This window comes from Phyllostomus discolor, chromosome 10 (assembly GCF_004126475.2).
Source record: "Phyllostomus discolor isolate MPI-MPIP mPhyDis1 chromosome 10, mPhyDis1.pri.v3, whole genome shotgun sequence".
NCBI lineage: Eukaryota > Metazoa > Chordata > Mammalia > Chiroptera > Phyllostomidae > Phyllostomus > Phyllostomus discolor.
The window spans coordinates 81,640,987-81,665,768 of NC_040912.2; positions in this window are offsets into that span (position 1 = coordinate 81,640,987).

A 24,782-nucleotide genomic window follows, 5' to 3' on the forward strand; every position below is an offset into this window, starting at 1 on the left:
TATATAAGTAAACACATAACCATTTAGATTACATATAATTTATATGTAATTCTAGAATAATTCTTTTAGAAGTTTTCCAAGTTACCTCTGAAGACTATTTGCTTTGAAACCTTTCATAAAATAGTTTAATATTGCTCATAAAAAATACGACTCTTCAGATTAAAAGCACAGTAGGTTTTCACAAAGCATTGGTTACTAAAGACTCACACAGCAATGACTTCTTTTGTTACTGTCAGACAATTGCTCAAAGCAAGAAACAAAAACCCACTCAACATGGCTTAAGCAAAAAGAGCATTAACTATTAACAGGTAAAGGGCATCTAACTGAACCTAATTACAGATACAGTCAGGCCTTACTGGGCATGACAAGTCAACAGGTACATCTACTCTCTACCTATTATTACCCTTTTAGGATATGCATGGTCTCCCGCGTCCTTTTTGTCCTCTGTACCGGCAAGTGTCCTTGCACCCATCCACAGTGCACATGGACCAAAATAGCCACCGTATCTTCCAAGTCCGGCCTCCATCAGTCTCCACAATCTGACTCTCAGTTTCTTGGTCTTCAATTTAAATTCTCACAAAGGAGGACCTCATTTGACGCATCTCTGGTTTAAAATGATAGACAGATGTAATCTCGTGGTGCCAACATGGCTGTAGGACCCCACCCCTTTAGCTGAGGTCCAGGTTATGGGTTTGCAGAGGGGAAAATTAACAGAGATGGAGAAGTTAAGAATTAATCTGTTCTCAAAGGCAAAACTGATATTTATTATGGGGTATGTTAGTGGGATTAGAGAAGGCAGTTTTTCCTAATATCTCTCATAAACACTTTCTGGAATATTTTACTTCATTTTTTAAAAAGATTTTATTTATTTTTAGAGAGAGAAGGGAGGGAGATGGAGAGAGAGAGAGAAACATCAATGTGCGGTTGCTGGGGGTTATAGCCTGCAACCCAGGCATGTACCCTGGCTGGGAATCGAACCTGCAACACTTTGGTTCACAGCCCACGCTCAATCCACTGAGCTACACCAGCCAGGGCTTTCATTTTTTTATTTTACATTTCATTTCAAAGGTTAGAGAGTGTTTGAGTTAACAAGGGACATTTTCTAAGGGAAGCTTTAAGCTTCCAAACACGTTTCAATTAGTTGTGTTAAATCATTGACATTGGGGAAAGGTGGGGATAGGTGAAATCAAGGTAACAGAAAGGAAATAAAACCTAATTCTGAAAAATTTAGCCACCTGGAAAATTCCAGGCTTGGGTGGTAGTTTATCTATAGCCATAAATTATTACTAATACCAGCAGTTACCACAGGGTTTATTCTTAATTTACTTCTTTACTTTTTTTCTGACTGTAAGAAATGTGGCTCTCATTATTAACAATATATCTATATATTATTACTCAGCCGTAGGATATAAATAAAGTGGTTTCACAATTGCTAAACCTTAGCTCTGTAAAAAACAAACCTACTAAATATTACAGTTTTTCTAGCATGGGAGAAGCATATATGGTAATACTTTGTACTACTTTTGCAACTCCAAAATTGCAACTTTGCAATTTCAACATATATGTCTGAAATTATTTCAAAATGTCAAGCTAGAAAATAAGTTAAAAATTTAAATCTGACAATTTTTTTAAAATGACCTTTGAATTCTGTGTTTTGTGTGGGAAGCCTTCTCGTAACACCCCCTTCCCATCCAAGATTGTAAAATATTGTCCGATGCTTAATTCCGGGTGCTTCCATACTTTGATTTTTTTACTTCCACATCTCTAATTTATGGGCAGTTTCTTTTTATGTATTACATAAAGTAGAATATTGACTACATTATATTTTCCTTTGATGCATAAACAACCATAAAGTTTGTCCCCAACCTTTATTCTCAAGTTCGTCATTTTCTGGCTAAATTTAAAAAGCCACATTGTGACATAACAAATCACCATATACGTGTCTGTGTCTGTTTCAAGCTTTTCTATTCTCCTCCTGATTCAGCTGTCCATTGACATTGTGGTGTCGCCGTGTTTAATGTGCTGTGCGTTGTGTATTGTGATATCTGCACCTAACAGAGCGCATTCTCTGGAAATAGACTCTGAGATGGAGAACAGTACGTGGGAAGTTTATGAGGGAGTGTCCCAGTGATCAACACCTGTGGGGAAGAGAAGGATGCAAGAACAGGCAGAGGGAGAACATTTACATGAGGTCTCACAATATAGCTACAGTTGGCCCCACCAGGAGCTTCCAAGAAAGGACAGCCCTTCAGAGACGTCCCAAGTCTGGTGAGATGCCCGAGTTCATATACTCCTATATCAACCACTAACGGGATGCAGCCTGCCTCTTAGAAAGAGCACAAACTGGGCAAAGTGCCTTTCTTCAGCTGAGACACCTGCTGGAGGGAGGGGCCACGGAGGGCGGTCTGCCGGCAGAACGCTAAGCAGCAGGCAGTATCCGTCCTTCCGCCTTCAGCAGGGATTTGGGTGGAAAGGCAGGGTTCACTTACATTTGAACAAACTTCCCCGCTATTTATTTATTTATATTGTTCCCTCCAAATGAATTTTAAAATTGGCCTAATTAAGTTCCTCTTCAGTGCTTGTTTGAAACATGTTTGGGAGTCTATTAAATTACAGATTAATTGGCTCTTTAAAGTAATCCAGCCCAAATCTAAAAATGTAAACATTTGTTTTATCCTTGAACTAGGTTTTCTCCAGAATATGTTTATTTATTTTTTTTTAGAATAAGGAGTGTATTACATTTTTTATAAAGACTTAGTTTTTTATTTTTATATTGAATTTATGAGAGTGACACTGGTTAACAAAATTATACAGGTTTCAGGTGTACAATTCTGTAACACATCATGTGTACACTGTATTGTGTGCTCACCACCCCAAGTTAAGTCTCCATCCTTCACCATTTAGGGGGAAATGGTGACCTCCATAAATAGCCAATGTTTAAATGTTTAAATAGCCAATAATCTTGTAAAACATCTGAACACCTGACAGGCCCTTTTCTCTGAGGACTCAAGTATTTGTTGTGTATGGTGAGTCCCTTCTAAGTCTTCATCTGTGATGGTTCACAGTACCACTTTGTGTGGCTTAAGGAACACGACACAATGGAGAAAGGGTCAGCTCAGAGGCACAAGATCAATTGGAAGAGGAGCAAGCACAGGCCCAGGTTTCCTATTCTCCCACAGCCCACGGAGGGACGTGCTGAGACCTGGGAACTCCTGGCCCACAGTGTGAATCACAGCTACTGTTGAAGGTCACTCTCCCTTTCATATCAGCTTTGTTATTTTGCAGGAAGGAGGACAAAACATTTCAGGAAAAAAATTATTTTTTGATGTTGGGTAGTGTGGAGTCATGGTGCCAGCTGTTTGTTTATGAGAGTTGTCTGGGAAACCAGCTGCCTCGTCCCTGGAGACCTTGGGTCCCTGAGATTTTGCAGACCGCCTGGCTGTGGAAGCCAAGGTTGGTTTAACACGCCCCAGAGAAGTAAAAGAAGTCAATTTGTGCAGGGAACCCGCAATAATATCCAGGGTCACTTGGAGAAAATTCTGCTATTGTACCATGTATATTTTCTGAAAGATAACTTTTCTTCTATATTTAATTATCCCCCCCACTACATTCCACCCATTCTTGTGTTCTAGAATGAGTATTTGATTTCCTGGATCTATTTCCAGGTTTCCTAATTGCATTCTCATAATTTCACCTCCCATTCATAATTTTTATCTATTTGTCTTTAATTTGGAGGTAAGCCTCTGTATAGTCTTTTTTATTTTATTGTAAAGATTTTATTTTATTTTTATTTTTAGAGATAGGGGAAGGGAATGAGAGAGAGAAAGAAATATTAATGGCTGGTTGTCTCTCTCATGCCCTCTACTGGGGACTTGGCTTGCAACCCAGGCATGTGCCCTGACTGGGAATCCAACTGGTGAGCTTTTGGTTTGCGGGCCAGTACTCAGTCCACTGAGTCACACCAGCCAGGGAAATTAGCTGTTATTTCTTATTGATTTGAAGTCTAAGTAAATTTTCAAATATACACACATGTAGAGAGAGAGCAGTCTATTGAAGCCCCAGTTACCCACCATCCCGCCTCAATGACCACCACCTCACCACCTGCCTTACGTCATTCACACCACCTTCCACTCACACCCCCTTGAACTTTTTTTTTTAAAGAATTCTTTTTTTTAACGATTTTATTTATTTATTTTTAGAGAGGGAAGGGAGGGAGAGAGAGAGAGAGAGAGAGAGAGAGAGAGAGAAACATCAATGTGCGGTTGCTGGGGGTTCTGGCCTGCAACCCAGGAATGTACCCTGGCTGGGAATCAAACCTGGGACACTTTGGTTCCCAGCCCACGCTCAATCCACTGAGCTATGCCAGCCAGGGCCCCCTTGAATCTTTTAATGCAAATCTCAGAACTCACTGATATCCTTTTTTTCCATAAATGTGTATTATATGTTTTAAAAATAGAGGCCCTTTTAACATAATCTCAATATTCTTGTAATACCTATAATCAATAATACTTTTGTTGTAGGTCAGTGCTCAGTCCACTGAGCCACACCAGCCAGGGTGCCTGTGCATATTCTTTAAGATAAACGTGCCCTGGCTGGTGTAGTTCAGTAGATTGAGTGCTGGACTGTGAAGCAAAGGGTCTCTGGTTTGATTCCCAGTCAGGGCACATGCCTGGGTTGCAGGCCAGGTCCCCAGTATGGGGTGCACGAGAGGCAACCACACATTGATGTTTCTCTCCCTCACTTTCTCTCTCCCTTCCCCTCTCTCTAAAAATAAATAAACAACAAAATAAGTAAGTAAGTAAATAAATAAATAAAAGACAAACATCACTCTGCACCTCCACTTTGTTCTGCTTCAATAATACTTGAGAGTTTTCTTCTTTGTTTTAATTTAATTCTTTTAAAATTTTGATTTAGTCTTTTTAAAGTATATTTTATTGATGATGAGGTTACAGTTGTACCAATTTTTTTCCCTTTTGCCCCCTTCCACCCAGTATTCCCCTTCCTTCCAGTAATCCTATCCTCTTAGTTCATGTCCATGGGTCACACATGCAAGTTCTTGGCTTCTCCCTTTCCTATACTGTTCTTAACATCTCCCTGTCTATTTTGTTCCTACCAATTATACTTCTTGAATCCTATACCATTTTCTGATTCTCACCCTTCCTCCTACCAGCTGATAACCCTCCAAATGATCCCCATACCTATGATTCTTTTCCTGTTATAGTTTTTGCTTAGTTTTTTTTGTTTTTTTCTTTTTTAGATTCAGTTGTTCATAGTTGTGAGTTTGTTGTCATTTACTGTTCATATTTTTTATTTTCTTCTTTTTCTTAAATAACTCCCTTTAACATTTCATATAATAAGGGCTTGGTGATGATGAATTCCTTTAGCTTTTACTTTGGGAAGCACTTTATCTGCCCTTCCATTCTACATCATAGCTTTGCTAGGTACAGTAATCTTGGTTATAGATCCTTGATTTTCATCACTATGAATATTTCTGGCCAGGCCCTTCTTGCCCACAAAGTTTCTTTTGAGAAATCAGCTGACCATCTTATGGGAACTCCTTTGTAGGTAACTCTCTGTTTTTCTTTTGCTGCTTTAAGATTCTCTCTTCACCTTTAACCCTTGGCATTTTAATTATGATGTGTCTTGGTGTGGTCATCTTTCAGTCCACCTTGACTGGGACTCTTCATACTTCCTAGACTTTCATGTCTATTTCCTTCACCAAATTAGGGAAATTTTCTTTCACTATTTTTTTCAAGTAGACCTATGATTTCTTACTCTTTCTTTTCTCCTTCTGGTACCCCTAAGATGTGAATGTTGGACCTCTTGAAGTTGTCCCAGAGGCTGCTTATACTACCCTAATTATTTTGGATTCTTTTTTCTTCTTGTTCTGATTATTTGTTTTTTTGCTTCTTTATGTTCCAAATCATTGATTTGATTCTCAACTTCATCCAGTCTACTGCTGTTTCCCTATTAGTTGTTCTTCATTTCAATTAGTGTATCTCATTTCTGACTAGATTTTATTTTATGCTGCTGAGGTCCTCACTAAGTTCCTTGAGCGTCCTTATAACCGGTGTTTTGAACTCTGCATCTGATAGACTCCTTATCTCCATTTCATTTAGCTCTTTTTCTGGAATGTTGATTTGTTCTTTCATTTAGGCAATGTTTCTCTGTCTTCTTGTTTTAGTGGCCTCCCTGTGTTTGTTTCTATGTATTAGGTAGAGCTGCTTTGATTCTGTGTCTTGGTAGCATGGCCTAGTGTAGGAGGTGTCCTGTAGGGTCCAGTGACACAGCCTCCCCTATCACCCAAGTTGGGTATTTGAAGTGTGCCCTTCATGTGGTCTGAATACACCTTCCTCTTGTAGTTGAGCCTCGGTTGCTGTCGGCAGGTCAATGGAGGGATTTATCCAGGCCAGTGAGTTGCAAGGACGAACTGTGACCACTTACCACCAATGTCCACATTCCATGGAAGATCGTCTGTGCAGTGGCAGGGTGGAGGTGCTCCAAAGTGGTCTGTAGCTGTCCACTGAGTGTGCTGGCATTGGGGTTTCCCAGATGGTACAGGCCAAGGTCAGCCCCCACCTGTGTTTTGCCCAGGGCCACCCTTCCTGAGCAATCTGTGATGGCTGCTACTTGTGCTGGGCTTGGAGATTCACAGATGAAGCCCAGCCATGAAACTAATCTGACTGCTGCTAATGCCCAGCCTGGTGTTCACTGAGGCCAACTGTTGCTTGTTTAATAGGATTTAGGAAGTTGTGAAGCATGAGCCAAGACCAGCCATTCATATGGAAAAGCAGCTTGGGTGGCCCTTAAGTTGGGTGGGGTGGAGTTTTGGGGGATCTTGAAGGTAGGTCAAACATTGTTAGCCAGATTGATGGAGTCTCAGATATGGCACCAGCCTGCATGGCTCTGAAGTGGGAGGGCTCAGAAAAGGGACAATGACCTCTGCTCACCCTGATACCAGACACTTTTGCCTCTCCCGGTATACCACCAGTGCCCTTCAAGCTGCCACCCCAGTGCTGGAGCTCAGAGGGAGTGAGTCTGAGTAGGTGAGGCTGTGTGTGGGTTCTTTAAGAGGAACTGCTTGGGGCTCCAGAAGTTTCTTCCACAGACTCAGTCCCTACTGGATTTTGCAGCCAGAAGTTATGGGGACTTGTCTTCCTGGCACTGGAACCCTGGACTGGGGGGCCTGGTGTTGGGCTTGGAGTCTTCACTCCCAATATATCCCTCCCGAATTTTTCTCCACCATACGTGAGTGAGAGACCAGCCCATTCCATGTTTGTGCCTCTCCCACCAGTCTCAATAGATGTGGTTTCTTTTATTCTGTAGTTGTCAGACTTCCACTCCACTTGATTTCTGATGTTTCTGAGTGATGGTGGTTCTATATTTTAGTTGTAATTTTCATGTGGCTGTGTGAAGAGGCCATGCCTATGCCACCATCTTGACTGGAAGCCTCAATTTAATTCTTAAGAACTCAGTTCACTTGGTTAATTTTAGTTCCCGGTAGCCAGTCTTGTGTTAGAGGTATGCTATTCTGCAGAGCCTCTGTTGTCTCCCTTTGTTGCCTTCCTGTTCCCTCAATTGTTTGAAGCTTTAGTTTTTTCCTAGTTATAAGTAATAGCCCAGATTTGGCAACACGTTAGGTTGAGGTGTCTCTAAACCAGAGTTCAAGTAAGCTGTTCTCCCACAATGAGTGCCGATCCTAGTTATGAAGGACCCTGGCCGAGCGCAATAGCGTGAGAGGTGACATGTGGAGAAGGTTTGTGTGTCTGGATTTTCCTTAGAAGGAGAAGGCCACAACAGTGTTGTGTCCACTACTGCAGCTTTTTCTGGACCTCCTGTCGCTGTGATAGTCCCCCATTTTACTTAGAGTGTTATTTACTTAGTTGTAGCTTCTAGGAAAATTCCCAATTGAGAGACTTATCTATGTGTTTCACAGTCTGTGAATTGATCAACCTGCTAGCCGCCTGGCAGGGCTGGCCCTGCTCCTAGAATAAGGAAACTATGGAAGTATGGCTGAGTAAACTCCTGTTTGGTTGTTTTTTTTTTCTTCTTCTCATGAATTGCAAGAGACTAAGCTTGGCCGGGTTTCATAAACAATGTGTTTTCTGCTGTTAAGAAATTCCTCCAGGTTCTGATAATATAATCAATCATATCCTGTTGGTGTTGGCAGTGGTACCATGGATTTAGTGGTGCAGGGTTTTTTGGGTTTTGTTTTAATTTTCTCACATTAATGAGGTTTGAAAAAGAAGAGGGAGTCATGGATGGTTAGTCAACCATCTGAATAAGAATCCCTAATAGGAATTTGGAAAATGGAAACTAAACATTTAAAATCCCACTGATTCACAGAACAAATATTTTTCCTCATTGAGTTGCATATATTTTTCCCAAAGACAAATAGCAAACTAAAACATGCTTAAATGCAGGTGGAATACCTGTGATGGAAACAACACCTCAGAAAAGGCAAGAAGTCAATGGGTCTGACATTTAGGGGAAGAAATTCAGCCTAGAGAAGTGAAAGACGTGAATTCTTTGTGCACAAGACACCTTAGTGAAGATGAGTGTATAATGCAGCTCCCACAGATTGTTTTCATCTTCTCAGTTCAATAAAAAGCTTACTGTTAATTAAAAGCTAAGAGGAGAAAAATGGAGAAGTTGGAGATGAAAAGATATAAAATTATCTTTTGGAGGAATGTATTTAGCTGTAAACATTAGAATTATGAGAATAGTAAAATTTTATGTATGCTGTGATGCAAAGAGAAAAAGAGTGGGGGGCATGGGGGGTGAGAGAGAGAGAAAGAGAGAGAGAGAGGAGAGTAGCAGAGTAGGTGCCAGAGAAGTTGGAGTAAAAAGACCTCTGGGGGAACAGAGGAGACAGGGGTTCGTGACCACGTAGAATAAGGGAGGTGTCTAATCTGTCAGCAAGGGGACTAGGAAACTAGGAAACGGGAAATAAGGTAAGCTGACTTATATGAATTAAAATCAGACACATTCAATTAATTAGTTCATTAAATCAATTTAAATTGATTGATTCAACATTGACAGGCTAATTTAAAACAGAAAAGTGTTTTTCCCTTCATCTTCACAGCCATTTATAACAAAAAAGAAATGAAAGTATATCCCATGTTTTGAGGATCTCTCTCTGCCACTTGTTTTCCTGCACCTTTCCATCTGCATTGTTTCTACTGCCAAACGCGCACTTAGTACTATAAAAACCTCAACCATTCTCAGAGGCAGGTATATGTACACCATTCTGACTCCTTCATCTCTAGTGCCTCGTGGTTCTGCTGCTGCTGGGACTGTCCTTCCTGTGCTTCCCTTTCAACGTCTGTCACTTTCACCTTCATGGACCAGTAGAGAAAACCAGGAACAGCCGTGTCATCCTTCCGTTCCCTGTATTTCATACCTCCATCTCCCCCTGAATCGTGGGGGCGACAGTCTTAATTGTTTAGAAAACCTCAGTACCTTCTTAGCACTTGAGGGATCAAATCTAAACCCCTCAAATGAAGAGCTAAGGATTTCTCCTATTTTCTGTCTTACCAGCTTCTGTCGCCTTCCCCAACCCATGTCCCCAAACTTTCCAATGTCGCCATCGTCCTTTGACATGAAATGGCTATTCCAGGCAGGCTGGTTTTCTCCTGGACACAAGCCATTCCTTGATATCCCTCCCCGGTACTTTAATCATAGAATATTCTTCACCTCCCTGTGTCCAAATTAAGCCCATCATTCAAAGCACATTTTCTTTCTTTTCTGTGATAATTCCCTGTCCACTGTGACCTATGTGGACTGCTTGCTCCTCTGAATTTTGATGCCCTTATATGACTATCATTAATTTTGTTTTCCAAATGATAGAACTGAGTGGATTAGTTGAAATTCTTATTTAATAAACAGTTTTTTGAAATGGCTTTTTTCAACATAGGTCTTGCTTTATAGGGGGAGAGTTTCTTGACAAAAGCATTTTGACTTTCTCTTCAGCATTCATTGAATGTGCAACTGAAGGAGAATTGAAAGTTTTCTAGGGACCGAAAGGAATCAAAGCCTATCTTTCCTCATTCTTAAAGGAAAAAAAAAGGAACTATTTTTTCATTGAAGTACAGTTCCAAGCTTCTCCTATTTGAAAGTCACTATTATAAATCAGCCCTCTCTGTTTGGGGTATGTCATTAGAGGATTCAATAGGGTGGAATCCTGCTTTTTGTTGAAGTTAGAGGGATAAATATAATTTTATTTCTTTCAGTCTAAAATATCTATGTATGAATTTGATGTGATGGATCCGTTGGAACTAGTTAATTCAAAAAAAGAAAGAAAAACAATGCTATCTTTATATAAGAATCATTTGTACTGTTTCACAAAATAGAACAATATGTTATAAGGAAATCTGTACCACAGTCAGGGCTGTATGGAACTCAATTAATCTGTAAGCCATTAAGCAAATGAAATCTTACGGTTTCCTTGCTTCTCTGAAGTTACCAATACATTACAGCCGTCTGGCAAGGCTCTCGGCCATCACAAGTAATAGAGTTTGAATGCCCACACACTCGTCATTCCCAGGGAACTCGGCTCTCTCACTGTCTCTTCTCAATTGCAGAAAGAAAACTATGTTCACTATTGAAAAGAGGAGAGCAAGAAAGCTAAAGAGAGAGAGAAAGAGAGAAAGAGAGAGAGAGAGAGAGAGAGAGGCATGGTGAGGGGAAGGAGGAGAGGGAGAAGGAAAGAGGGAGAGGGAGAGAATTGGAAATAACCTTTACCCTTTTTCTCTTTATTTCTGGGAATCTTTTTCACAACAAATTATTGGGTCTCTCCCTTTCCACTAAAATTCACCATAGAAACCATTTGCTGTGTATGAAAACAAAGAGTAGCACTTTTTGTACCCCTGTAAAAGGCCTTCTGTGGAGGGTAGTAGGGTAGTGAAGGTTTAGGGGAGGGGTCTTCAAGGTAAGTGACATAGAGAAGTTGCAAAGCCTGCTGGGAATCCATCTGGGAAAGCATCTCCTAGCCTCTATCCATCATTCCATTAATGATGACGTACTCTTGTTTCCCAATTATCCTTGTTCTTTTTAAAGGAAATATACTTTGTAAAATAGGAAGAAGGAAAACTAGCTCCATGAACACATTAGAGATGATTTGATTGAGAGTATAAGATGTGTGTGTTATTGCTTACCATCTTGCAATAAATTGCCTGGTATTTTTAATTTTTACCAAGTTAGATAGAGAATTGGGAGCAATAAGAGTGAAATGAAGAGACAAGAATAATTCTGGCCTCCAAAGCCGGGAGACAATTGGCTGTGGGCATCTGAAACAACATGACCATAAATAAGGAAGGTTATTTTTATAGAGTTTATTTAGGGAAACCAATGCTTCGTGTATGATAGTACAGAGGCCTTAGTGTTAGCAGTGGGGAAAACAGGTTTCCAAATTTAGAGACCACTCGACATTCACGAACTAGGAAACTGTAGGCAAACTTCAACCCTGTCGTTGGCATCTGAGTTGATTTATCTTTGGCAATAGACTATGTTTCTTTTGTTTTTTTTTTCAGAGGAGTGAAATAGTTGCCTCACACAATCCTTAAATTAGTGCTTTCTTCAAGTCGTTTTATATTTATGTGTATATTTGCACTATACATAGGCACTGTAGAAAACTAAGAAGTACAGATAATAATCATAAAAATAATAAAAATGCATACTCAACAGTAACCCCTTCGTGTACACCATCTGGGTTTTTTCTCTGCCGCCCCTCCATCCTCCTCTTCCTGTCCTTCATCTTCTCCGAGGTAGGTGAACACACATCAATGTATCTCTTTGTTTCCCACCAAAATAAAATGACACACTCTATATGTTTCTATAACCTGTTTTTTTTAAGTCAGTAAACTTCACCTTTCCATTTTCTTAAAATTGTATCTCCTTGATAAATCAGAGAGGAGGTGTTGGAGCAAGAGCAGATGAAGATAAGAAGCAATAGTGGGCAATGGCAGTTTACATTTTTAGTATGGTGAATGCATGTAACTTTAAACATGTATTTATAAATGCCCTGATGGAAACCCAAAGCCGAACTATTTGAAATCAGAAAATGCTGAAAACGAGTTGACTCTCGATGTCACTGACATACAGCTGTTCTCTGATGAAATAACCTTATTTTGAGTTTTACAAAGGACTTGTAAGATATTTCCAAGAATTGCATATATTTATATTTTAAAAAATAAAGGGGGGAAAGTAGCATTAGGTGCAGAGGGGGGACTGTAATGTGATGTTTTTCAAAAACACTGTCTAAGGAAAAGGAAAAAGCGGCGGCATTGGATTCCCTGGTGGTGTATCAGGAGCACTTGTACTTCATATGATCCTGGGGTGCTGCTCTCATTTTTCTGTGTCTGTGTCCCCAATAGTTAGTACTACACAGAGAGAAAATTACCTGCTTTGTTCTTCTAAAATTTGTAATTGTTAGTATTCTCAAACTTTCAAAGAATTCCATTTTTTTAAGATTTTATTTTTTTTAAATGTATATTGCAATTGGCATTTAGTATTCTATTAGTGTCAGGTATACAGCATAGTAGGTAGGCAGTTATATAACTTATGAGGGGATCCCCCAATAAATCTAGTGCCCAGCTGGCACCATACATAGTTACTACAATATTATTGATTATACAAGGTCTGTCCAGCAGGCATCCAGACATTACATGTCCAGCCATGTAATATGAAAAATAGAGACATTTATTGAAGAAGATACAAGAAACGTTGTATGTAGGAGAGTGATACCCCACTCCCTTTAATGTAGGCACCTTGGGACCTTACAAAGTTCTCACAGTTGCCATCAGCTCCCCATCATATTTTCCTGAATCTCATCGACGATCTGAAATCTCTTCCTTTTCAAAGGTGATTTTAGTTTTGGGAAAAGCCAGAAATCATGGGGCACCGAATCTGGGCTGTAGGGGGGCTGAGTCACCTGGGTGATTTGATGTTTCACCAAAAACTTCATGGGATGTGATGCATGGGTGGGCACATTGTCATGATGAAGCTGCCAATCACCAGCTATCCACAGCTGTGGCCTTCTGAATCATCTGGATAGTTTTGCAGAGGGATGTTCAAACTTAACGCAAAATTTGATGCAAATTTATTCCTCTACTGACTCAGTCATTTTGAACACGACAGCCACACAGTACACATGCTCACTCAATGTTATCTACCACCCCCACTGACTAGTACAGTGAAGTCATCATTGTTCACGCATGTGCATTCCAGTCCATTCTCCTTGGTTGTCAGGTTACATTAATGTAAGGTTCTCCTTACATTAACAATGGCTGTACTTTTTTCTGGACAGACCCCATATATATAAAACAATATTTTCTTCTCTTTCATTTTGAAGTTTTCAAATGGCTTTCATAAGAGCTTCTAGAATCACATAACATTTGTATTTTTAAGAAGAAAGAGAAGACAAGAAGTACTGTGAGGTGCAGGGGTGACCACTATTTGGGGGGGCTGGAGTGTAAGTAGTCATTGGAGAGGCTATCACGGGAAGCAACTGTTCTGACAAGTCAGGGGAGCAGGTAAACGGAAATCACGGTATTTACCGGGGTGTCTACTGGGGCCTCTGTGAGACGTGTGGGAAACGCTTATGAGAATAGTCAATACAAAAAGAGGGGTGGGGGATGGAAGAGAAACCTGTCTGAAGGCTCCTGTTATGAAGGGGCCTGTCCTGCCCACCTTTGGTGGAGGATGACCCTGGAGCAGTCACCCTCCTGCATCCACACTGCAGTGAGAAGGGGCCTGGCAAGCTTCTATCCAGGGCGCAGAAGAAAATCCTGGGGCCAGATGGGGAAAGACTCGAGGCTCGTGTCCCTGGGGGGAGGCTGAGATCTGAGACACAGGGAGAGGACTGGAGGGTTCAAAGGCAAGCCAAGGGAACCAAGCATGCAATGAAGGTGCAGGCTAGCGGCAAAGGACACTTGAAGCTGTGCGTGGTTCTGTGAAGCCAGAGATGGTGTGACCACCCCCCACCCACCCCTCCTATCCCCTCTCTGCAACCAAGCTCCACCTAAAGAGTTCCATGCATCTCTCTTTGGAAAGAGAGGGCTATGGTATACATGGAAAATGTAAGCCTTTATCATTGGGAACCCGAACAGCTCTGTGGGTAAATGCTTACCAAGAATGCTAGGTGTGAGAGATGATGTCATCCTATGGGCTGAGAAAAGAGGTTTGTACCAGGGATCCCAGGGCCGGAGAGCCAGGTCATGGCAGGAGCATCCCCAGCAGGTTAGCAGGTGGTCGATGCTCCACACGTATTTGTTGATCAGTGAGTCATCCATCCCAATTTTCTGCAGTAATACTGATAAAGCATGTGTGGAATGCTCAGCCAATGTGTTCAGCATTTTCATATTAATCCTCATAATGCTCTGTAAGGTAATTACTGTTAACTCCTTTTATCGAAATAGGAGACAGAATCAACTGCCTGGAACCACAGAGCTAGCAAAGGGAAAGGCCAAGATTTGGATCCAGGTAGTCAGCTTCAGAGGTCAAGAACATGAAACTCTCTTATTCTATAGGTTGCCACAGTCTTTTTTTTTTTATCATACTCATTGACCCCTTGCTGGTCCTTCTGTCCACACTGTTCACTGGGCTGGATCCATTGTATTTTATTTCTTATCGCATCTTTTTAAATTGAGTGTATCAGGGTGACACTGGTAATAAAATTATACAGGTTTCAGGTGTACAATTCTATAGTATATTATCACCATTTATCCCTCCCCCTTCACCCTCTTCTACCTCCCCCCACCCTCCTTTCCCTCCACTGTGTCAATGTGTCTTTTTTTTTTCTTTGCTTAATCCCTTCTCCCTTCTCACCCAGCCCTCAACCGTCTCCTCTCTGACAGCTGTCAGTCTGTTCTCTGTATCCATGAGTCTGTCTCCACTTTGTTAGTTTATTGCATCTTAAATACAATTTCTTCAGAAAGTTATTCCTTGCCCACCTGGCTTAGTATGTTGTCCTGTCTTCTGTGTATTTATTCACAGCACCTTGTTCTTTCCATTCATGACACTTGTTGAGATTTATAATTTACTTCTTCACTACTCCCTCCCCTGACCCAGATTGTCAGCTCCATGGAGGGAGGAGCCATGTCTATTTTGCTTACCACTGAAAATGCAAGCTTAGCATGTGCTTAACATACAGTGAGTATTTGTTATGTAAATCAGTTAGTACAGGTGGCTAGTTTGCCCATGGTTTGTTTATAGACTATCTATAAGGACAGGTATTGCTTGCTTTCATGCATCAGCTTGTAAGGTACATATAAGTAACCATGATAATGGTAAGAAGAACTGTAAACTGTCATTTAGCAATTCCTCCATGTCAGGCTCTGGCATAAATGCTTTATTTTTCTTAACTCATTTTAAAGAAGAAAACAAAAAGCACATGCATGCCATGACTATGCAAGGAGAGTACTTTTTAACATTTTCCTGTTTATTTTAAATTATAGACTATAGACTATTTTAAGTTACTATCATCACTTGGGCGGGGGGGGAAGAAAGACAAGACAAACTTTCTGTCCTTAAGAAATGTATAGCCTGCTTAGAAATCGAGGATACGGTCAACAAGTAAACAGTACGTCATAGGCTGCAAGGTGCAAGATGGTATCTACTGCAATGGATGCCAAAAGGAAAATCCCAGAAAATCGACTCCCAGGTGCCTGCATAGCACTGGTCAGACTGGTGGGGGGTGTTGGAGAGTGCGAGGGGCCAAAATGAAAGGAGCTCAGAGAGGTGTTTTAGGGTGGAGCCCAGAGGCAACGAGGTTAAGCCTGAAGCACATTCTGTGGTCATTTGCCCTGGACATCTTCCTTAGGGTTCCAGCTAGCCCCTTTCAAAGTGGCATCTGGTGATGACTTTTGTTTGAGGGAAAGAATCAGTGTCTGAATGTAAAGACTTCTCACAGGGCAGTGTTGAGCCACTTTTTGGAAGTTTATAGTTTCTTTTCACATCTCCCTCAAGCCTGTTGCTTTGGATCTGATATGACCCGTCTTGCCTTTTAAAAAGTCCACTAGTTTCCACTTCTCAGCTCAACTCACTGGTTCATTATTCATTCAACCCCATGCTGACGGCCCTCCACACATGACTTGTCTTCCCCCATTTTTTTATTTTTGTACCTGACATACTCCCAGTCCAAAATACCTCGCACCATTTTTTTTCAAACCAAGTCTGTTCCCTCCCACAAAAGGGCTTGAAATTAAATTCTCTTAGGTCTTCCCAAATTAATCTCACACAACAAATGATCTAACAGAAGCAACCATAAAAATATGTTACAGATAATGATAAGGAATTGTTAACATTCTTTTATTTTGTTGCATTTTTTCAATCCCTAGTCCATCGATCGTTGTTCAACAGACAGATAATGAGATCTACAGTGTGGCAGTACTCTGAGCTTAGTATATGAGAATGCATATAACAAATACCCCGTGCCTTCAGGAAGTCTAATATAGGATTGAGACATACGTAATTTTGACATAAACTTCCATTTGTTCAACATAGCAAATAAAATATAATGACATATTTATTGCAACTCTTCCCATCCAAATTGAAGTCTGCTTCCCTCCTTGAATTGGGGCCAGTCTTATGACTTCCTTGGCCAATAGAATGTGGTAAAAATGAGGTTGTGGATGTTTCTGTGCCCTTAGCAGGATCTATAGATTCCATCTCTGATGCCTTTAATGCTTCCAACAAAATCATAAGAAATTCACCAACCTGTGAATGATGAATGACCAGAGAAAGAGAGAGAGAGTGTAGCTGACAGGTGGCACCAAAGCCCAGATGTGGGACAGAGGCCATCTTGGATCCTGCAGCCCCAGGCAAGAGGCTACAACCATGGGATAGGCTCAGGATAAACCATCAAGAGAGCTGCCCCCCAGCAAAGGGTCAGGCTGGTTTGTTACACTTCAGTACATAGATGGTGCACTTAGCATCTCCTCTTCATTCTTCCTTAGTTAGTAGAAGGAAGAACCAAAGAGTATTAACATTCTCTTTACAGATCAAGTTGTACAGAGCTTTATACTGTGTCATTTTCATGTGAGTCAGAATATTCATTAGTTTCTTTTGATATTAATTCTGTTTGCAATATTTCTGTATCCTAATGTTACCCCATGTAATTCTGGAAATATTTCACCAAAATGAAAGAAAGAGAGAAAGAAGGAAAGAAAGAGAGCGAAAGAAAGAAAGAGAGAGAGAGAGAAAGAGAAAGAGAGAGAGAGAGAGAGAGAGAGAGAGAGAAAGAAGAAAGAAAGAAAGAAAGAAAGAAAGAAAGAAAGAAAGAAAGAAAGAAAGAAGAGAGAAAGAAAGAAAGACAGAGAGAAGGAAAGGAAGGAAGGAAGGACGGAAGGAAGGAAGGAAGGAAGGAAGGAAGGAAGGAAGGAAGAGAAACGAAAGAGAGAAGGAAAGAAAGAAAAGTAAAAGGAGATGTGGGTAACATAATGGTTTTGAGCAGAATTTCATACTGTTCAGGCCACATTATTCACCATCTTACCTGTTGTCTGTCCCTCATGTTCAAGGATTTGACTGATTTGTGTCAGGAATTGAACTGAGTCAGGAAAACCCAATTAAATCCTACCACTGAAGAAAAGCACAAAATAATTTGTCATTTTGGGTTGTTTTCAAACAGAATGAAAATTAGTTTGGAGGTGGGATCAAGGGAGAAGGACACATCAATACAGAAGAAACACAAACAGGTTTTCAGGAACCGCCGCCAAGGACCTCATTCCCGGACACTGGGTGAGCAGCGGCGGACCAACCAGCAGTGGACCAACCAGCGGCGGAGGTGCAGAAACTGGGGAGGAACCGAAGGGGAGGCTCCTACCGTCCAATCAGGGAAACGAGATACTAGCAGCAAGCTAGCAGGCTGCAAGCAGCGTAGCTTCTGTAATGCCATTTTTGTTTCAAGCTCCTGGCTTGTTTTTCAGTTAGAATTAAATTTGAAAACCAGACAATAGGAAGGCCTGTCCTCTCCAGTCCCTTTCCCTTGGTCCAGCTTCTGCTAGAATGTGGAATGCATTCGTACCCACACGCCTGCTGCCAGTGGGGGTTATGGGAGGGCTGGTGGGTGTTTTTTAGGTGACGGTAGAGGTGAGAGGTTTGTTTTTTGTTGTTGTTGTTGTTGTTGTTTTTACAGTGGTTGAAGTCACTTTAATATCTGGTTTGCCTGATTGGAATCTAAATTTGATTCAAGTATTCCATATGATATCCAATCACCAAATGTGAAATTTCCTCCCTCTTGCATCAAATCAGTATTTCTTTTGCAATAAAGTGTATCAAAATAAAATACCAATATTTTTACTTTTTTTTCATTAAGTCAAATTAAGTTGAATTTAAAGACCCATCTGGAAATTGGGTAGAAGTTATTTATGGGGTCACCTCTCCAATGGCCACCCATACAGAGGTCTTGATATCTTGCTTTGAACAAAATATTCCAGAAGGTCCTTTCAGACTTCGGTCCAAATTGGTTGCCTCTGAGCAGCACATGTTCCAAGGTTCCTGATCGTGGCTCTGTGGCAACTCTCTATTTAGTGACAGACTGGGACACACACATTGTCCAGGCCCAGGAATGCTGGTGCCCAGGGCCCTGCCTGTCCACATGCACCCAGAAATCCCTACCACTGAGGCCGCATCCTGGGGAACGAGCAGGGGGAGGAGTCCAGACGTTAAAGCTGGAATTGACGTCTCTCCTCTTTTTCTGTGAAAGTCACTCCGCTTTCTCTTTTCCCTTCTGGAAATCCACTATAAAAGTTGCTAAGTCCCTAAGCTTTTATGAAAACCAATAGAAATGTTTTTAAATATCAATTGTACTTCCTACCCCAGAAAACACATAACATAAGGAACACAGTAACTGGCCATCTGCGTATAGGTGACAGGAGTGAAGACCACACCAGGAGAACGGATACTCGTTAATGTGTGATTTATCCTACGTCTCTATTGCTGTCCAGCTCACTGGGATCTTTAGAACCTCCTCCTTCCCTTGCTTGTGGTGAACCCTAAATACCGCTCACAGATTCTTTTCCTGGCTGTAGCATTTCGATAAAGTCATCTCAGCCCAGGTAAGCTGGTCACTGCAGAAGGAGGGTCCCTGAGATGGCCAGCTCCCTGAGCAACATCCAGTGGGACAGCCAATATTCAGAGCTGCATGGAAAAGTATGTATGTGTGAATTTTTCTGAAGGTAGGCCATAGCTTTCAAATCTTATGATAGAACTTTTTTTACTCCCCAAAGTTTTACTTTAGACCATCCGTCTGTACCTAGTCAAAATGATTGGCAGTGTTAACATATGTGAAGCCATGGACTCAGGGACAGCATTTTGTTTCATAAAGAAATGGTGGGGAGTGTTCATTGAACTGTCTAATCTCTGCTTTGGGGACTGAATCATCTCCCTGGAAATGGTTGTATTTCCCCATCTTCCCCTGAATTCCCCTTGACAACCATTTTACGTTCTGTGATTATAGGGTCTTATTTTTAGAGGGTTGGTAGATGATCACAAAGAGTAACAGGTTAAGTAAATGGACTTCAGGTGTGAATCCTGCATCACCGCCTACTTGCTGTGTATTCTCCAAGGATTGCCTTAACCTCTCTGTGTTTTCTTTTCCTCATCTACATAATGTGGATAATGCTAGTGTCTACCTCATGAGTGATTATAAAAATGAATTTAATTCGCATGTATAAAGTCCTTAGAATACAACTTGGCACAAAGTAGCCATCGTATTCATGTTAATTATTAGTAGTAACAGCCTAGGAATACTTGGGTTTTAATAATTCATTCATGAAACATGATTATTTTGAAAACTCCCAAATTATTCATCGGGAAGTGGAGTTAATTAGGACCTCAGGTTTTGTTTGGTGCCCTCGACTCTACCATGTCACTGTGAGCTCACGGAGGACAGAAACAGTGGAATTAGGCAGAAGGCACAGGGATGAGGTGAGTGCACTGCAGCAGCCCGTGGAAGAGACAGCTAACCCAGCCCAGATAATTCACACTCATTCTCCAGATTTCACTCCCAGCAACAAGTCTTTGAAAAGGCTCTCTCTGACCTCCATGTTTGATTTAGTTGCTCCCTTAGAGAACTCGCAAACATAGTTATTTAATATTTCCCTTTCCCCATAGAATAGAGCTCCATAAAAGGTGGGACTGTCTCCGCCATGTTGAGTCCGGCACCCCGTGGAGGGACTGTTAACATTTCACCTGCTCGTTTTCTACCTGAGAACCCCAGATCATCTCAGTGTTGCAGTGAGTTACTGCTTCAGCTTTGTCACAGCTAACTCAGGGTTGCTGGGACAATTCATCTGAGTTACGTATATAAACTATCTGTTTGTGCAGCTGGAACAGAGAAGTCAGTCTGTGATCAGTCACTTTTTATGCAGGGTCATTTGTTTAGGAATCCCATTTTTCTTTAGATCGAGTTGTCGGAATTCCTCCCGTCCCTTTCCCATTTGTTCTCATTTCCATACACGGAAACTTGGCATCTCATTTCTGAAATAATGCACTGAAGTAATCTGATCCAATTTTCTTTCTTTCAAATTCTTCAGACATATAGGAGAGAAACAGTTATCATGTTAGCTGTAATCCTCACCCAAATGAAGAAAATCAATCACGTTGGAAAATGACTTTTATTGAAGTCTGAGTAATCCATTTCCTTCCAGGTGGGTCACGTCAGGATTTTCATAACAGTGTCAAAGAGAACAGGAAAGAGAATTATAAAAATGTCAGCCTTTGGTAACAATGGGGATCGGAGCTGGTCCTTGCAGGTTTCTTCAATAACCCTGCTGGATAATTACACACACACACAAAAGAGCTGCAGGAGCATTTACTAAGTAAAAGAACTGATCTGAAATGTATTCTTTTCATTTCTTTTCTCCACTGAAATAAATAAATAAATATGAATGTAAGGAATAACCAGAAGGAAAGTTTTCAAAAAATTTTAATCAATTTCTCAATTCTATTCTACCCAGAATGCCTTTCCCTTTTCCTCCAATTGTTTTTCTGTCAATTACCTGTGTGGACCATGTTACATCTTGAATGCATGTCGTGATTGCAGGTGCTTTCATTCATCCTCTGCCTGATAGTTTTCACAGGGGCCAAGGCACTGGTGTCATTATAAAGCTCATCTTTGCCTCATCCTTCCCAGGACACCAGAAGAAACAATTTCAGGAGAACTTTTATGGACAAGCATTCTCTGAATGCTGTAGGGGAAATCTAAATTTATCCCTTCTTTTTGGGACTCCAATATTATTCATTTATATTTCATCCATGTAAGTGCTTATGATGGTCGCTAAAGTGCCAGAAATGAAAAGTGCTATCGATGCTCTGGTGGTTGGAAATTCAGAGGCGAAACAGCTTGTGACTGGAAAACCTCAAGGGAATAGGAAACAGTTTGTTATTAAAAGGGGTTTCTTCAAAACACTTGGCGTGAATGCCATCTGGCCTGGTGATATCTTTTATTTATCTTAGAGATGAAGGATATTCTGGGGATTTAGCACTATCACGTTACTGTTTTTACCCTCTCCAGTTCAAGAGACATTTTGATGATAGGATATTCTGTATTACTAGCGTAGGTGCTCACAAAGGGGTAGATGTCACCTGCCTCCTCTACTTTCAACCTTGTTTTTATCTCTGTGAATGACTTTTTTACGAGTGTACTTTTTATATTAACATACAATAAAATTAACGTGTGTGTTTACAGTTCTGTGGCTTTTTTTTCTTGTTTAAGGCTATGAGTTCGATGTTAATAGGTCTGTATTTGGCTGTTGAGAGTACCAGATTTCTGCTGAAAATAACTTTTTAGAAGAGCAATCCATCAACCTCTCATTTTGTGCCGGAAGAATGTATGGTCTTGAAAGCTGTGTCTGAGCCCTGGTTTTCAGTACAAGAGTACAAACAGGTATGTAACACTGACATTAGACAGGTTGTGATTTCTGCTGTCACAGTGACACAGACTTGGTAGGGCTGTTTTCCCTGGTGTTTCCCGATAAACACTAACAACTGTCTAGGCCAGTTACATTACTTCCCTTTGACATGACGTAGATTGGGCCAAGTAAACATAAGTCGAAATAGTGTATTCTGCTCTTTTCAATACTAGTCACGCGTTTGGCTATGTGCACTATTTGGAAATGCATGCCATTCACTGTATTTGTGAGCACTCTGTATATATTCAAAGGTGCATCATCCCAAATCTAATACTAAAGGTGATGTGGAAACTACAGGTGTAATATTATAATTTAAATAAAATATGTAACATGGCATAATACGTCATGTCAAACCAAATTTATTGACCAACTGCTTTAATATTCTTCACCACAAGCCTAGGAGTTATGAGAGGGTAGCCCATGTTTTGGATCTGGCTTTGCAGGTGCCTAGACGAACTCTTATACCCACCAAGTTCACGGCATGGGTAGGTGTAGCTCCATGACCTTGAACACATGTAGAAATCTGCACAGCTGCCGCCACAGTCAGGATACAGAACAGTTCCGTCACTCCAACAGTCTCGCTTCTGCTTTCCGTTGTCAGCCGCACTCCCCCGAAACCTGGCAACTGCTGATCAGCTCTGTCGTTCTGTCTTGACAAGAACGTTATATAAATAGAAATAACTTTCTGATAGGCTCTCTTGGTCAGCAAAATGCCGTTGAGATTCTTCCAGGATGTTACAAGTGTCACGAGCTCATTGCTTCTTATCGCTGGGAAGTACTCCAGAATGTGAATGCACTACAAACTGTTCATCTCTTTGCCCATCCAAGCCATTCCGGCTGCTATGAACTCTTGTATACAGTCGTGTGCATGTAAGTGTTCATTTCTCTAGTGTGAACACCCGAGAATGAGATCATTGGTCCACACGGCAAGTGAGTATTTACATTTATAAAAAAACTGCCAGGTTGTTTTCCAAAGGGGCTGGTCCTTTTTCATTCTCCCCAGCAACGTTCCAGTTTTTCCTCCTCCTCGTAAGCACTGGGTGTTGTCAGTTATTTTTATCCATTTGAGAAGTTGACGGAAGTACTGTGGTGATTTTAATTTGCATTTCCCTTCGTACAACTTTTATAGTTTCTCTAGGTATGTTATCACGTTACTGATGCTCTGACCACTTCAAGTAGAACTTGACCACTGTATAAACCTCTCTACTTTCCCCCTTTAGGTTGTCTGTACCTCACACCCACATACATCAGAACTTCATCAGACAGTTATAACAGTGGCTTTCGACTGTCAAAACACATTTCATACAACTAAGTAGGAGAAGAAGTGTACATTATATTCACCCTCTTATTGACTATTTTTGTTGCTATTCTTTCATTTTGATGTTCCAACTTTCCTTTCTGTGTCATTTCTCTTCTATTTAAAAAATTTCTTTACAGTTCTGTTAGAGCATGTCTGCTACCAACAGATTCTCGTAGTTTTTTCTAATCTGAGAATATTTTATTTCACTTTTATTACCGGAGGATATTTTGGCTAGATATAAAACTCTGCATTATGCTTTTCATTTAATATTTTAGAAATGCTTTTGTTCATTTTTCTGGCCCCCTTATTTTTGACAAGATGTCCATAGTCATTTGAATCATTATTCCAATAAAAGTAGGCATTATTCTTCCCTGGGTGCTTTAACATTTTTTTCCTTTTTTTTCCTTATCTTTGGTTATAAGCAGTTTAATTGTTATATGTATAGACATGGATGGGGGCAAGAATATTCTTGGAGATATGATGAACTTCTTGAATCTGTAGGGTGGTAGGTTTTTTTGACAAATCTGAGTAGGTTTTTATCTTTGTTTCTTTTTTTTTCCTTTTTTTTTTTTTTGTACTCTGTTCTTTCTTTTCTCCTTCTCAGTCACTAATAGTGTGAATATTAGTAGGCATTTTGGTACTTTCCCACACTCTAATTTTTTTCCATCAATTTAACCTTTATTGTTTATATTGAAAAATTTCTGATGATTTATGTTTAAATTCACTGACTCTTTCCTTGTCTTTACCATTCTGCTATTGAGCTTCCCCATTCAGGTTTTTTATTTTTATTTTTTTAGTTATTATATTTTTCAGTTCTAAAATTTCCATTTGGTTGTTCTTAGATAGAAAATGATACATCAGTGCCATTTCTGTGCCAATGTTTAAGTCTGATTTTTCTTTCTCATACAAGTTTAGATTTTCCTTGTTCTTCATAGGCTAAGCAATTTTGAATTGTATCCTGGGCATTTCAAATATTATGATTTGGGACTATTTTTGGTTTAATTTCTGTAGAGAATATTAATTATGTTTAAGCAGGCAGTCATACTGGTGTGGTTCAGGCTGCAAGTCCTGGCCATAATGCACCTGTGTGTTATGATTCCAAAATCAGTTCAGTTCTCACAGCCTGAGCAGTGCTGTTGGAGTATAGACTCTGGAGCATAGGCCAGAGCTGTACCACCCAGTGGCTAGTCTGGGGCTTGAACAGTGGTCCACCCCATGGTCCTTTCATTGGGGTCTGTATATACTGTTTAGGGCCAGATTCATACATGCTCAGCTTAGGGATGAGCCCAGGAGTTCATAAAGGACTTCAGGAGGGCTTGTTCCCATGTTCCTCCCTGTCTGCGACCTCTCCTGTACTCCCTCTTAGCTACTTTTATCACATTTTATTAACTCTAGTGAGTCCTAAGGCTTGTCCAGATTCAAAGGATGGAGAAGTGATTCAATCTCTTGATAGGAAGTGGAGTGGACACAGGCAGGCAAAGCATTGGGGCCAGGGGTATGCAAGATGTATATATCTCCCCCCAAATCAGAATTATATTCTGGAGCACAGGACCCTTGTAGTACAGGCTTTT